The sequence below is a fragment of the Hypanus sabinus genome, chromosome 7 (genome assembly GCF_030144855.1).
Source record: "Hypanus sabinus isolate sHypSab1 chromosome 7, sHypSab1.hap1, whole genome shotgun sequence".
Taxonomy (NCBI): Eukaryota; Metazoa; Chordata; class Chondrichthyes; order Myliobatiformes; family Dasyatidae; genus Hypanus; species Hypanus sabinus.
The window spans coordinates 137,912,685-137,929,835 of record NC_082712.1 but is presented as its reverse complement, the minus strand read 5'-3'; the positions used below and the strand labels follow the sequence as shown (position 1 = coordinate 137,929,835).

The 17,151-nt window shown below is 38.9% G+C and overlaps 1 protein-coding gene across 5 annotated transcripts in view; it reads right to left on the bottom strand.

Moving 5' to 3' along the window:
- The window catches only part of plekha7b (pleckstrin homology domain containing, family A member 7b), a 422,578-nt gene that overhangs the window by 320,780 nt on the left and 84,647 nt on the right, over positions 1-17,151 (bottom strand). The window lies entirely within an intron of this gene.

Genomic DNA, 17,151 nt, shown 5'->3' with positions numbered 1-17,151 from the left:
TTCGCATTAAGAAACTTAATTGCTGGAACTCAAATCATTTGAAATGTATTCAGACAAATGTGAGACTAACACACAAGCTGACTTGTTTTTAATGCATTCTCAAGGCAAGAAAATTGTAAATTTTTAATCAAGTCCCCAATCACTTCAATTACATGACACTAAAGCTGGGAAGGGGTGATCTGCTCCATGACCAGGGAACATAGCTGTGGTTTGTTGGCTGAATGGCTACAGTGAGGTCCATGTCTTTGCATAGCAGAAACATCAGAAGTTATAGTGCCACCTGTCAACTCTGGTAAATGTACAGCAAAAGGAAAATGTATTTCGGATTTGTCATCATTTGATAAATCCCTGAGTTGGACTCGTGCTACTGATGACAATTCTATATTTTCCCCTCGGGAAATATTGGTAAGTTTAAAGGAAATGTATCTATTATAAAAAGTTCCTAATTGAATTGCATTAGGTGTCAGAAACATGCACACTCTTGGGGACTGCCCCTTCATACTGTGTCGGTCAACACCAAACAGCTTATTGAATTGTATGTCTTGGTGGGCATGTGACAAATAAAGCTAATTTTTGTAAATACTTCTTGTAAATTTTTTTGGAAATACACCAGTTTCAAATTTTATACATTGTTAACTCTCATGAGGGGTTAAAGCTAGAGGTCAGAAGAACAGAGGAATCCTCAAGCGAGGCGAAAAAGAGAAAATACTTCATTCACTATAACCCACTCAGAACTGACAAACAAAATCAAAAGACAGGCCCATCAAACTGCAATTGACAGCTCCAGTTTGTGAAGTGTTCTACCTATCACTTGAAAGAAGAATACATAATACCAAAGTCACCTGAAGCAGCAAGGATCTCAATTTTATTACAGAATGCTCAAGGAAATTACAAATTTGCCTTGACAGAAGTCATAGATGCTAAATGTAACTATAATATGGTCGGTGTACCTTGTGACCAATTCACTGTCTTCTGCCACCTCAAATTTAATCATACATGTAATGATATTGTGATAATGGAGATAAAAAAAAAGTTTATTCAGTGCACATGTAATTTTCTAAATTCCATAATGGAAATTAATTACAGTGAAATAACATTCTCTGTGATGAAACAACATACTGTCATAAATTTATTCTACATACGAAATGGTGCATCTACCCAGGTCATGCAATATCAGCAGAACCAAAGAAAAAATCAACATTTAATGTCAATGACCTCTCATTAGAACTATAACAAAGGATAAAAGGCATTTAAAATTGGAAGTGGGAGGGAAAGAGTGAAGGGAAGTGGGGAGAGCATGCAAGTTGATAGGTTTTAGTTAAGTAATTGGTTATTATTGCCACATGCACTAAGATACAATAAAAAGCCATCCAGACAAACCATTCTACACACAAGTACAAGAAAAAGAAAACAATATTTCTTTTAGTTATTTTATTTCTTTAATCAGAGGGTGATGACATTGTGGAATTTGTTACTACAGGCTGCTGTGGAGGCTGGGTTGTTGGTGTATTCAAGGCAGAGATTGATCGGTTCTTGATTGGCCACAGCATCAAAGGTTATGGGGAGAAGGCCAGGAAGTGGGGAGGGAAGAGGGGGGAAAAAAAAGATCAGCCATGATCAGCCAATGGAATGTCCTTCTGTTTCGAATATGTGCCCTCTAGCCTTAGACTCTCCCATGACTGGCAATAGCTTCGCTGCATCTATTCTATCAAGGACTTTTAATATGTTATATATTTCAATGAAACCCCCTTCATTCTTTGAACCTCCAGCACTCAGTGGATGAGGGTTTTATGAGCCAGATTAGCAATTTTTGTTCATCCCTTCCTGACCGGCCTCCTGATCAGCCTTTGCTGTAATCTGTTCCAATACAAGATCAAAAACATCACACAACTTTTGAGCAGGTAGCCTCCAGACTTCAATGATTTCAAAAACACCATATGCTCAGCAGTCTCAGACCTTTGAGATTCATATCCAGCACACCATTTTATCCTTAATTTCAGATTATTATTTGGCTTTCCCCATGAACAGACACCTCCAGCACATTTTACCACCCTCAGGCAATAAATATTTTGACTAGTTAAAAAGGGATGATTGAATATTAGAAATATTCAAATCACTGTCATCGGTTGTTATTGAAGAATTGCAGACATGTTGTGTGAACTGGTCAGGGTTTTTTTTCCATCTGAGCTGCTCTCAACACAACCTGTTTGAGAGACTCAGTTGCAAGCTACATTCTTCAGACATTAATTCTGTGCCAAACACATCAATAGGATTAAAAGTTGCAAAGCTGGACTTCAGAGGTCAGTGTTTATTGAATTCACATGGTACTAATGTAATCTCTTTATAAATCTCCCTGTAGTATATTTGCTAACTTCTTCCATCTTAATTTCCACACTGGTAGCAAGAATCCTATCAAGACAGTTGATGCTGTGCAGAGGTTTATTCCAATATCAAGCTGCCTGAAAGTATTAGAAATAATAAACTGAAAGTTTCCTCTAATTTTGATAGTATTCCAAATTTTACACTTCTGTACTCTCCACTGCCCCTCATCTCCTATTAATAAAAGCAAATTTTTGTTTTCTACTTGTGCTGATGTGCATGAATAACCTGAGTTTCCAAATTCCCTCATATCAACTGCAGCTAAAGGTCACTAACTGTTTGAGTAATTTATGACTCCAGGATTAGTCAAATTGGTGCAATGTTTTTAATCACCTGTTCTGCATTATACCAGTTTGGCAGTTTGTTAAAGTCAGGGATTCTCAAACTGGAGTCCACTGACCCCTCAGTTAATGGTAGGTCTATGGTCTAGGTCAGGGGTCAGCAACCTTTACCACTGAAAGAGCCACTTGGACCCGTTTCCCACAGAAAAGAAAACACTGGGAGCCGCAAAACCCGTTTGACATTTAAAATGAAATAACACTGCATACAACGTTTTTTTTTGCCTTTATGCTATGTATAAACAAACTATAATGTGTTGCATTTATGAAATTGATGAACTCCTGCAGAGAAAACGAAATTACATTTCTGCATGCAACAAAAACATTTTGAACTCCGAAAAAAAGACGTTGGGTTGAAAGTTACTTTTAAGTAAAATATTCAATGTCTATTTGAGTCCTTCTTGTATTTATGAAAAACGCCGAACTTAAATTTTCCGCCAGCAGCAAACCAAAAATAACGTCAGCCAGCTGTCATCCTGAAAAATGAAAGGACTATTTCACTGAACTATGAAAAAATATGAATATAAGTAAAATAATAGGCAATTAAAATATTTATCATACTTGGTTAATGGGATTTCTGCTCCTGGACCTCAGCGCACAGCGTCTGCACATCAGGGCTGTATGATGTCACCTTCATCTTTACACAGGATCGCAAGCTGTCATCTGTGAGGTTTTCAATATCACTCCATTTGTGTTTCTGAGCAAGAACGGCCTTCTGACGGGCAACATCTTCAAGGTCTGCTGTCAAGCGTCTAAACTTGGACACCCATATGTCTTTGTCGGCTATGTCGGCCAGTTCCATCTCAAGATCAGGTTGACTCACACCTGCCAATGCAGTCGTATTCAGTAGGGAAGGATCGATGCTTAAGGGAGTGACCGGGAAGGATAATGTGTTTTTTTCCTCTCTGAACTCACAGAAGCGTTTCCCAAACGATGTTTGCATTGCGATGATTGCAGAATGTAAATACTCCGAAATTATCATGTCGTGACCTTGTTTGAACTCTCTCAAATTGGGGAAGTGAGACAAAGTGCCTTTCTGTAAATCTCTGGCAAGCACTGTCAACTTGCGCTCGAATGCCAAAACATCCTCCAACATGTGCAGGGCTGTACGTCCTTTCCCCTGAAGAGCTGTGTTCAGCGTGTTCAGGTGCGCTGTCATGTCTACCATGAAGTGTAGCTTTTCCAGCCACTCTGGCTGTTCCAGCTCAGGAAAGGTGAGCCCTTTGCTGCCCAGGAAAGTTTTCACTTCTTCCAGACACGCGACAAAGCGTTTCAGCACCTTCCGTCTGGACAGCCAGCGATAAAAACACGTTGTAGCGGTGTCAGTAAACTGCAGTCAAAGATAGCTTTATTCGAACTAAACAGCCTTGCTTTTAAGCCTCCCTCAACCCAGCCCCCATGGACGCAGATGCTGCAAAAGACGCGTACTCACAAACCCCCGTAGGCTATCTCCCTTAGCCGGAATGCCGGCTAATTGTGAGCCGTTTCGGATGTGGCAGGAAATGTACAAGATCACCATAATTACATTTCAAAAGCTAACAAACTAACATAAAATACATTTTAATTAAATACTGACCAATTATTTCCCAAAGCCACAGGGAGCCGCAGCACAGAGGTGAAAGAGCCACAAATGGCTCGGGAGCCGCAGGTTGCCGACCCCCGGTCTAGGTAGTCAACTATGGAGTTGTCTTACTGATTACCAGTAACCATGCTCCCTGAGTGTTTAGGCTTGGGAGGAGAACCTGCATGGATTTTTGCAAAAAGAGGATGCCGCCCATGTAATAATCCATCTTCCCAAGCACAACACAACATATTAAACATGATTAATCCAAAAGTGAAGTACTGCTGCCAAAAATCTGAAAAAAAAACACAAAAATTCTTGGAAATTGTGGAGTGAATACTGGAATTAATATCTTAAGTTGATGTCACATCAGAATGCAGAAAAAAAATCAAAACTCAAATTCACTTTAAATTGCACTGGAGGAATGGTAAGAAAATGAAGTGCAGACCAAGAAACTAAATGATGCAAGAGTTAACAATTGAGAGAAATTCTAAGGTGTGTTAAACTGTTTGATAGATAGTTGCAATGAAATTGATAGAAACTTTGAAGTAGCAAGCTGGGATTTACAGGCTCTGAATGGATATTTGCTACGAGTGCTGGAATACCTGTCATTTATCAATCTCCAGTGAAAAAGAGTACAATGAATCACATATATCACCTTTGGCAGGCTCTGGGAAACCTGTACACACATGAAATAGCCGTAAATCCAATATTCTGGCAATCTTAAAGACCCATTCCATATTTCAGTAACTAATCTGCATTTGTACAGTAAAGTGACTTTAATCACAATTTTGCTAAACAAGGACAAAATCATTAAGAGTCCATAAGCCGAACGATTAGTAGCAATCGAGTTGAAGACTGTAAAAAGTTCATCAGTTAGTCTTCAACTTTTACCAAATCAAATGTATATGTAATTAAAAACTTCAATGGAAACCAAGTATTGAAACTTTTAACATTTCAGAGTAATAAGAACAATTTTATTAGAATGTGCTGCCTAAACTGCCTTTCATTAAGCTCCCAAATTACAAACCCAAAAAGTTAAATTCTCTAGTCCAGACATACATGTAACTATGCCTTCTGCCTCCTAACACAAGAATGGATAATACATAGTTAATCACATGCCAATGCCAACCGAAATCAATTGGATTTACTCATTCAGTTGAAGAACCAAAAAAAATACTTGTTCTTTCACCCCTTCAAAGCAAACTTACTAAGAAAATCTCAGAATTCTTTCTTTTGGTATTCAAAGGTTCATTTTATTATCAAAGATCGTCTGCTGAATGCAACTCAGATTAGTCTTCACCAGATAGCAATGAAATATGTAAAAACCATGGGAGTTGTTGGAAGAAAAGACATCAATGCCCTCTGCATGGAAAGAAAAAGAAACAAATCCCCCCTCAACTCCTCCCCCGCACAAAAAATAACAGATCGCCCACCCGGAAACTGGCAGCAAGAATATCAAACCCCAAACCCCCAGACTATCAATCGGGAACAAGAAAGAATGGGCAAGAACACAAAAAAACAGAACTGAAAGAAGCCGATATGAATTACAGTCCAATGCATACGTCTCAGAATTTCAATAACATCCCCGACAGCATCAAGGACAGCAACTGCTTAAACCCATCTGCCTTTAATTGTGCTTTTTTATTCTTGGGAACCAATCTGCATCCTAATGGCAAGAAAACCTCTTCATAAAATTAAAATAAATCCAAGTTTTGATGTCAAAATGTGTCAGATCTATTTGACATGAAAAAGATTCCTTACTGAAGGAGCAAACAAAAACAATCCTTCACACAAACCCCCACGCTAACAGTTGCCAAGCTTTCTTGAACACTACTACAGCTGTATGAAACAGCACAGCAACAAGTATCTGTGGCATACAATACGAAAGGTACCTTAAACGGACTCATATTACAGGATGATATTCATTAGTCCATAAATTCAAAATCATACAATGTTCAGCTCAAGTATTAATTACCTCAATTTAAATAGATTTCAAAATTACAAACAAATGGTCCTGCAAGTCATAATGGCAAAATATGTCCGAGTATCAATTTTGAGATACACTGGAGATTTTTTGTTGGATTGAATAATCCACAGGGTGACAAATATCCCAGGTAAGGGAGAAAAGGGGAAAAAAAATAAATAGCTACAGTTCCCATACCAAATAGTAATGAGTGTTTTCCTGCACGGACATCCAGTGAAGTTTGTTAAATCCTGGTCCTGTTTTTCTTTTAAACTGCAAGCCTAGACTATCTTGTGTTGAACATCACCAAATGACCTGGTGTTACAGATCTGTGCAACTACAGCCAAAATCTAACATGACCTTCACTAAATGGGAAAGAATGTGACTGAAGAAAAATAATTGCAACTCATCTAATAATGCCTTTAGCAGATTATTTATATTTTCAATGAAACAAAATTGAAGATAGTTTTTCTTTGATAAATTTTCCCACCAAGATTTTCTGCAAGGGTCTGTGCAGATGTAACCAGTAGAGGGTTTGCAATTTGTCCAGTTAGTTTCCTTTGCAGTCCAGCCTAGAGCAAGAATTAAATTGCACTTACCTTATATAATAAAGTTTGTTATATGAAGTGTAATGGAAAGCTGGGGAATAAATGACCATATGAACATTTGAATAGTTTTTTTATATTATTAGCATATTCAGTGAGATCAAGAGATGAATCTTGCCCTTAAATTTTAATCTTCTCTCTCCAAGTGGAAGATATTCAAGCTGTTACAGGTATACAGCAGGTCATAGAGAATAACAAGCCACTTAATGAATCTCGGGTTTGGATTCCACTGATGACTGCAGACCTTGCTTGTTGAACATGGAGGAAATTGTATGTACACACAACTAAATTAGCGCATTATGAAATACCGTTCCACCGGGGATGGAGATGATAGATTAGTTCCCCGATCAATCAGTACTCATGATCAAATTTTTTTTTAAATTCAGGAAATCCGTAGGTCAGGCATCATCTGTGGAAGGGAAAGATAACATTTCAGGTTGAATACACTTCAGCTAATTGACCAACAGGATGCTTTAAATGATAAATTGAGAATGCCACTGATTTAATATCATGATTATAATATAGGAATGAAATTAAGTGTACAATAGCTGCAGAGTATTTTGTAATATATCGAATTGTCAAAAAAAAGCCTCTCACATGAACTCATTCTCTACATTTCATTTTGCTAGATAGACAAGGAGTAACAAGACATCCTCCTCCCTGTGGTACTGCCCAAGAAGGTGAAGTCAAGAAAGGTTGCTTTTATCAAGATCTGTAATTTTTACTGGTTAGTTTTGTTTGCTGCAGGTCACAAAGATTATACAAAGAGATTCTGTCAGATGCTTCAAGGAATAACTGCTTTTAAGTCCTGCTCTAAAGCTCTACACCCTTCAATTCAATGACTAATGTAATGTAACATGCAAAACACTCTCCAGCACGCTCTACGCTACATCTGTGACTGTATCAGTGCTGCTTCCTGCACAAGTGCTGAGCTTCTGCATTTCATCAACTTTGCTTCCAACTTTCACCCTGCCTGAAACTGACTTGGGCCATCTCTGACACCTCTCCCTCTACCCACCCCCACTTTCTCAATGTCTCTGTCTACATCTCTGGATGTGTCTCATCAACCTACCAGCTCTCAAAGCTATCTTGACTCTAACTCTTCCCACCCCATTACTTGCAAAAACTCCTACCCCCTTTTCTCAGTTCCTCCATCTCTACCACTTCCATACTCAGGATCAGGCTTTCCAGCACATCCGAGATGTTCTCCTCCTTCAAACAACAGGGGTTCCCTTCTTCTGCCATCGAAGCTGGTGGCTGGGACAGATTAAAGACAACCAGAAGATATGGTGCATTTGAACTTTTAAAATGACTTGGATAGATATACAAGATGAAAAAAGTCCTGGGTCTTGTGGGGAGGGGGGTGCAGAGAAGTTATATACCATTGGGGTAAATGGTTCACTTTTGGGTTTGGAGCCTGTGACACATGAGATGCTGCACAGATATGTGCTCAGTCTTCAACTGTTCGGATGATTTTGAGGAGGCGACCAACTATAATATATCCATGCTTGCTAGATTTTAATTGTGAGGATGACAGAGGCTTCAGTAGAATACCTTGTACCCATGGGGTTGAGGGCAACTTCTCTCCACTCCATTGGTATATAATATCTGCAGTTTTTGTCCCCACAGATAGGGTAGGAGATAATCAATGGGACACACAGGTAGGTAGTTCACAAATACTTTAAAAAAAATTCTTGGTAGGCTTGACAGGTAAAGAACTGTGCAAAAGTCTTAGGCATACATATCTAGCTAGGATGCCTAAGACATTTGCATAGTACTGTATATATCTTTTCAATTACCAAATAACACTTAATACTACTGACCCAAGACAAAGCTAAGTACTTTTATTTCTGTTTCCCAACCACTTTCCTATTTAACCAACGTAAGACCATACAATATAAACACAGAATTAGGCCACTTAGTCCATCAAGTCTGCTCTGCCATTTCATCATGGCTGATCCATTTCCCTCTCAGCTCCAGTCTCCAGCCCCCTCCCAGTAACCTGACTAATCAAGAACTTATCAAGCTCTGCCTTAAATATGCACAATGACTTGGCCTCCGCAGCTGCCTGTAGTAACAAATTCCAAAGATTCACCACTTTCTGGCTAAGGAAAGCTATACATGTGCTCAAGACATTTTTCACAGTACTGTAAATATGGTGTCCATAATTGAAAATTTTGTTATAGAAGTCATCAGCTTGAAGAAAAAATTTTGGCCAATTGAAGACATTGATATTACCCATTGATGTCATAGGTCATGACTGAAATCTAATCGAGAATGCATGCCTCAGGAATCCCTATGAATATGATTTTCCTCAAGTTCAAACTGAAAATCAGGGTTATGTACATTTCTTTGTGAAGATTGTGACAAAAATAGATTTTTTTGCTTTAAATGTCTTATTTTTCCAAATTTACAAGCAGTACTTTTATAAGCATGGTGCAATAATGCCCCCAAAAATGGATTTCTTCTTTTCGCAGTTTTCAAACGAAGGCATATCAATTTGGTCTTTCAGTTCATGTCTTGCCTTGAAAACTGGCAAATTTGACTGACATGCAAATCAATAAATAACAAACAATATCTGTTAGAACACAGTGGATCAAGTAGGAGTGAGTGTCATTTCTATTAGAAAGGAAAATGTGCTTGGCAAATTCAAAGGTCTTAAGATAGATAAGTCACTTGGACCAGATGGACTACATCCCAGAGTCCTGAGAGAGGTTGCTGAAGAGATAACTGATGCATTGGTCTTGATATTTCAAGAATCATTTGATTCTGGCATGGTCCCAGAGGACTGGAAGATTGCAAATGTCACTCCGCTCTTTAAGGAGGAAGGCAAAAGAAAGGAAATTATAGTCCAGTTAGCCTAGCCTCAGTGGTTGGGGAAGTGTTGGAGTCTATTATCAAGGATCAGGTTCCAGGATACTTGGAGACTAATGATAAAATGTCAAAGTCAGCATAGTTTCTGTGAAGGGAAATCTAGCCGGATGAATCTATTAGAACTCTTCAAGAAAATAACAAAGGAGAGGCAGTGGAGGTCATTTACTTGTATTTTCAGAAGGCATTTGATAAGGTTCCACACAAGGTTTCATAATAATATAAGATCCTCTAGCGTTACAGGAAAGATACTGGCATGAATAGAGGTATGAATGACAGGCAGGAGGTAGCAAGTAGGAATAAAGGGGGCCTTTTCTGGCTGGCTGCCAGCGACTCAGAGTTTCTCGGGGTCAATATTGGGACTGCTACTTTTCGCATTGTTTGTCAATAATTTGGATAACGGAATTGATGGTTTTCCAGCAAAGTTTGCGGATGATACGAAGATAGGTGGAGGGGTAGGTAGCGCTAAAGACACAAAGCAATTGCAGCAGGACTTAGACAAATTGGAAGGCAAAGTGGCAGGTGGAATACAGTGCTGAAAAATGTACAATAATGCATTTTGGTAAAGGGAACAATGGTGTGGATTATTATCTAAATAGGGAGAATGCTCAAACATCAAAGGTGCAGAAGGACTTGGGAATCCTCGTGCAAGACACCCAGAAGGTTAACTTACAGCTTGAGTCTGTGGTAGAGAAGGCAAGTGCAATGTTGGCATTTATTTCAAGGGGAATGGAATGTAGAAACAAGAGATAATGCTGAAGCTTTAGCATTGTCAACAGTTTTGGGCCCCAAGTTTCAGAAGGGATGTATTGTCATTGGAGACAGTCCAATGTCAATGGACTCTCCAATGGAGAGTCACAAGGATGATTCCAGGAATAAAGGGGTTAATGTACAAGGAGCATTTGGCAGCTTTGGGCCTGTACACTGGAATTTAGAAGAATGCAGGGGGACCTCACTGAAACCTACTGAATGTTGAAAGGACTAGATAGGGTGGATGTGGAGAAGATATTTCCTAAGGTGAGGGTATCCAGAACAAGAGGGCATAGCCTCAAAAGTGAGGGGTAGCCTTTTAGAAGAGAGGCAAGGAGTTTATATTAAGCCACAGAGTGGTGAATCTGTTGATTGCTCTGCCACAGATCACAGTGGAGGCCAAATATGTGGGTATATTTAAGGAGGAAGTTGATTGCTTCCAGATTGATCAGGACATCAAAGGATATGGCAAGAAGGCAGGTGTGTGGGGTGGAATGGGATCCAGGATCAGCCATGAAGGAATAACAGAACAGACTTGATGGGCTGAATGGCCTTATTCTGGTCCTATGTCTTTTAGTCTCAGCAGATTTTGTGTCAGATGGGAGGAGAAGGAACTATTCACATTTTGGGTTGAAACCCTGCACCAGGATTAAGAATAGTAAGAGAAGGCCATTATATTTAAATCACTGAATTATTGACCAAACAGCCTTAAATTGTACGAAATTTATAAGCATCCCACCATATACCAGTAGATCAAATTCTATACCAATAGGAAGCTTCTTCCCCACCACATCGCTTTCATGCCAATGCCACTTTAGCAGGACCCAGTTTGTTCTTCGGACTTAAAAACAAGTGCTAACAATTATTCCATTCTTCGTCTGCAAATCTAGGTAATAAATTTCAAATCCAAGCACGACACTCTCCCCAGTCAATCAGGAGTTAACTAGACAGCAATTAAATGTTAGAACTTTTGCCATTTCGCAACCTTCAAGAATGCCATTATCGATTAAAATGGTCTAATCTCAAGCTAAATGAGTTACAGTCACAGGGATCTAACTTGTATTCTGCAATTCAGTCACATCACTTATCACTAAACACCAGGTCACGACAATCATTTGGATTTCTGAGACCAGAAGTGAACAAAAATGCATATTTGCAGTTGAGCTGTACAGGTATTTCCAACTTCCACTGCAACTCACCTCCAGAAATGACAATTTTAAATAGTAACTCAAAGACTTGCTCAACTAATCTCAGCTCTTTCCCCAGTTATTCCATTCCTTGTGCCAAACAATAACGCAGTATGACCAGGCTCTAAAATTCTTCAGAGACATTAATTAAAACATGAAAAACATTCCAGCTGAACTTGGTGAAACTTGGGTAGACTTGACAGGGAATGCACTTGACCCAGATTCTGTTCAACAGCCAGAATCCACACAGTGTAATTTCAATTATCTGAAAGCATGGTTTAATCATTTCAAGTCTTTCTGTAATTCTGTTACCATAATCTAAACACCCCAATAAGAAAGATTTCTCTTAATAATCCTGCTCAAACTTAAACTGGCACATGAACTATTTTGGTAGAATCAGAACAGCATTGTGTTTCCCTGATGGAAATTTCAGAGATAAATCTGATCAGCATTGAAACAATTCGAAATTTACAGTATTTACAGTATACAAAAGACCACTGGCAGAAGGCCAAGATTGCTGATAAAGAGCTAACAAACTTAATCTCTTTTCCCAGCTCTCTATCCACTGTTTTGTAGGTTACTGCATACCAATTGATGATACAAGTGCTTTTTGAATTCAACAAGTGTTTCTTCCTTTAATACCCTTTCGAGGAGAAACTACTTTTCTTATTCTCTCACTGAAAGCGAAACTTAAAATATTATACTCCATTCACAAGCTATTTCATCCAAATAGTTTTACTGTTGATGGCAGAATAGAGTTCAGCAGTTCCACACATTTCAATGGAACTTAAACCTCAAGGTTAGTTAAGCAATGCAAGGTTATTTTACCAACAATGCTTCAAACAGTGATGTGGAATTATATTTTGTATCCCATATGGAAAACAGCTCATGTGCACAAGCACAATGTTCTCAGTGGAAGTTTTTGAATGGTAGATGACCTAGAAAACAACAAGTATAAACAAACTTTCTCATGCAACGCCTCAGAATATTATTCAGTGAATGTCAAATGTCCTGCCCCCAAAACATGAGTACTTCCATCCTGTCAACCTGTTTACTACATAAGCCCACCTTGAACTGTTCATGATCACCAGTAATGCAAACTCTATCAAAGGTCTTCACAAAATGTTTATAATATGTCTGTCACACAGACATGTCTTCAGTTCATTCAAAGGAAATAGGAGTAGAAAGGATTACAGGGCAAAAGACTGCTTTTGTATCATTGTATAAATTTAATTCTAACTGATAACCTCTTTCTCTAACTTTGCTACCACACCTCAAGCCTACTACCAGGTTTGACTTGAAATTAGCCTACAACAACATGGGAGATTTTCCCCAGAGTGCATCGCTAGAATATTGGTTACTGCATCTTTTTGTTCACTTCTACACTTAATTTTGACAAACTCAAGTGAAGATGAGATAGAAAAATGGTCCACGTAGCTTTTCAGCACTGTAAATTAAGTTCATATGTGTTCGATTAACTAGTGTGATAGGGATGGCACAGGGAGGCCTAACATTTACAACAAGTTTGGGAAATGTTGAGGACATCAAGTATTTGTGGCATTCAGACAGGATCAGCTTATTACCTTGCAAAAACAAAACAGATTGACTGAATGAGATAATTCAAGGCTACATTATTCCGCCACTAATTCAGCTACCAAGAAAAGTTAAATACCAAAAAAAATGCCAGTAAAGCCACATCTCCAAATATAATCCCCTGCACTAGATTCCACTAAATGTCTGAAGAGGGTGATCCAGAGAAATTAGCTCAAATCCTATTCAAACAACAAAGGCAATCTGGTGTAAGAACCGGGGAATGGTATAAACCAAAGCTTTGCCACAGGAGATTGAAGGAACTTCCAGATGTTTATGTTCATCTTCATAGACTTCAGTGAAAGAATCTATGGTTTGGGGATTGTCCTCAAGTGTGCAGGGTCAGGTGTTGACTGTGGATTCTAACTTTATAATGAAAGCTAGTATGACTTTAATTCTATTGTGTAATGTGTTCATTATTAAATTCACTCCAGCAGGAAGCCAGGAAGTGATTTGAAGCTTTGCAGTTAAGCTTGGAATGTTAGTGCAATGACAGAGTCCTGTCTGATCGATCTAGACCAGGATTGTGTCTGTGATGAGGTTTGTGGCTTGAATGTCATTATAGAGTAGACCATACATTGTAAAGAACTTTTGAGAACAGCCAAATATGACAAGACTACTCTATAGTTAAAGATTTGCAGATTTACGGATTAGCTTTAAATGTCACATGCAAATGAAAACAGTGAAATACGCCATTTTTGTGTTGATGACTGACAGTCTGAAGACGTGCTGTGGGGAGCTTGTGACTGTCACCATGCTTCCAGTGCCAACTCATCATGCCCACAACTACTAACCCTAACACCTGTATCATTGGAAACCCACACAATCACAGGCAGAATGTAAGTGCCAGGAATTAAACCCAAACTGCTGGTGCTGTAAGGCATTATGTAACCTCTCTGCTACCATGCTGTCCTCGTTCCTATTTGCTTGACAGATTTGAAGGTTTTAATAAGATTAAAGATGACTAAGTACAGTGCTCATCAAGCACAATTGATTGAATGGCTACACTTAGGTAGAAGTGAAGTAGGCATTTTGTCCATTGTGTTGCTGATGAGAAGAATCCACTTTGTACTCTTGGTGTGCAGAGATACAATCAACTTGCCTATGAGGCCACAAAGCTAGCTGGCTTTCAATGACCATCCCATTTTAGATCAATTTGTGTGCAGGCATCTTCTCATCTTCCATATCAAGGCCATGACCTCAAATATAGGACCATCATAAATAACCCAACATCTTAAGATCTGTATAGCACCTCACAATTAGAGTCTAGGAATTCACAGAAACATAGAAAGCCTACAGTGCAATACAGGCCCTTCGGCCCACAAAGTAATGCCAAACATGTCCCTACCTTAGAAATTACTAGGCTTACTTATAGCCCTCTATTTTTCTAAGCTCCATGTACCTATCCAAAAGTCTCTTAAAAAGACCCTATCATATCTGCCTCCACCACCACTGCCGGCAGCCCATTCCACGCACTCGTCACTCTCTGCATAAAAAAAACTTACCCGACATCTCCTCTGATTCTACTCCCCAGCACCTTAAGCTTGTGTTCTCTTGTGGCAACCATTTCAGCCCTGGGAAAAATCCTCTGACTACCCACACAATCAATGCTTATTATCTTATACACCTCTATCAGGTCACCTCTCATCCTCCATCGCTCCGAGGAGAAAAGGCTGAGTTCACTCAACCTGCTTTCATAAGGCATGCTCCCCAATCCAGGCAACATCCTTGTAGATCTCCTCTGCGCCCTTTTTAAGCCTTCCACATCCTTCCTGTAGTGAGGCGACCAGAACTGAGCATAGTACTCCAAGTGGGGTCTGACCAGGGTCTTATATAGCTGCAATATTACCTCTTGGCTCCTAAATTCAATTCTATGATTAAAGAAGGCCAATACACCATATGCCTTCTTAACCATAGAGTCAACCTGCGCAGCTGCTTTGAATGCCCTATGGACTCGGACCCCAACATCCCTCTAATCCTCCGCACTGCCAAGAGTCTTACCATTAATACTATATTCATACATTTGAACATTAGCAGAGCAGCTTTCAACAAGACAAAGGAGTAAAGTATACAGAAGGGAAGGGTTCATGGAAAGGCTAATCTCAATGATAGGTGACTTCTCCAGAAGATAGACGACTCATGACCTCTGTTTATTCTAAGAACCATGACGCTATGGTCAACAGCACAGTCGCACCAACCCAACCCTGATAATAACAGATGGGGTCAGGAAGAATTCAAATGTAAACATGAACAATCACTGATCAGAGCTCCAACAAGAGACAAGCAGTGATACGAAAATCATCATCACTGTATTCAAAAAACCTGCAAAAGTCTCTGGCATCCAAACTTGCCAAGCAATGTTTGACTTATTTTCAAGAAACAGGCTGATTTGTGAGACTAAGCAAGAGGTCCAGGAAATGGGAAATTGTAAATGCAGAGCATACTGACACTGAAAATACAGTCTCAACCCAAGATACGTTGTTGTGATTTCTTCTGACAGAATCCTGATCTTTAGCCAAAAGGCAGCTGAGGTCCACAGAAACACCCTGGGACCTCAAGCTCAGATGGATCATGGAAAGGAGGCAGATGCAGCAGCTAGCTGACAAACACGAGAGGCGTTTTTTTTCCAAATTTTAGGCAAGATCTATGTTCCAAAGAACCCTCGCAATGTGGAAACAATGTGGTTTGAGGGTATAGTGTGCCATCTTGATATAGACATAGAAAATGATGGAGATACTCAGAACATCCATAGAAATAAAAATAGCAATATTTTAAACTTTGTTGAATAATCACTAGGTACCACAAATGTCGCCAATTTGCAGAATATCCATGACAATGTCCTGATTTCACATTTTAAGGATCTTTGACTTTATTTTGCTTTTGATTTAAACACCTTTTTCCCCATGCCATTCCCCAAACCCCACATTAAAATAGTCCAAATACTAGACTAAGTAAAACATCATAACTCTCTCTTCATTGCATTTTCAGGAAAAGCCTCGAGTCTACAGCTTTCCTTTTGAAACATTCTTCTCCTATCCTTAAGAAGTCAACAAAAAGTCATTCCTCCTCAATCCACTTTGGGGACAGAATCAAAAATTATGGAACAATACATTTACAAAATCTACATTTTCATTCCAGCGACATTTTGACAAAACAAGATATTTCAAAAGTACCGTGTCCATTATAGATTAACATTGGTGCCCAAACTAATTTTGTTACAGCCTTTAAATTCCTAGTTTGGGTATTTAAGACATTGGTTTACTGTTTCCACACATGTACAGAGTAATGAACAAGATATACATTGTGCTATTTTAATCTACCCATGTCAAACTTGACAACAATTTCAACACTAATAAGCCAGAAAGCTTGAGAATCTGAAAGTAAATAATAATTTGAACCTAGAAAATTCAAGTCTGATATTATTCACCATCTTTTGTCAATCTACACACACACACACGCAGCAGCACATGCATAAGAGACATGCTGCAATGAGGCACAGAGGATATTACATTCCCCATTGTGGTGGACATACAGGAAACTAATTGTCTATTAAATGTTCAATTATATCACAGGTGTTTATTGAAACTCTTTGAACAACTTGACATTAAACATATCTGGCAAATGCCATGTGAGCAGCTTCCCAAAGCTGCTGTATTCAGCACATTTTCTATTTTAGATTTTCATGTAGTTTTGCTTTCCCTACTCCTGCAAATCTGAACTTCTTGAAAACAGTGGTAAAGGAGATTTTATCTTAGACGTTAATACATAGGAGCAAATTAGGCCATTCAGCCCATTGAGCCTGCTCTATCATTTAATTATGGATGATATTTTTTGAAACCTATTCTCCCACCTTCCTCTTTTAACTCCTTCACCAATCAAGATCTTGATATTCTCTGCTTTAAAA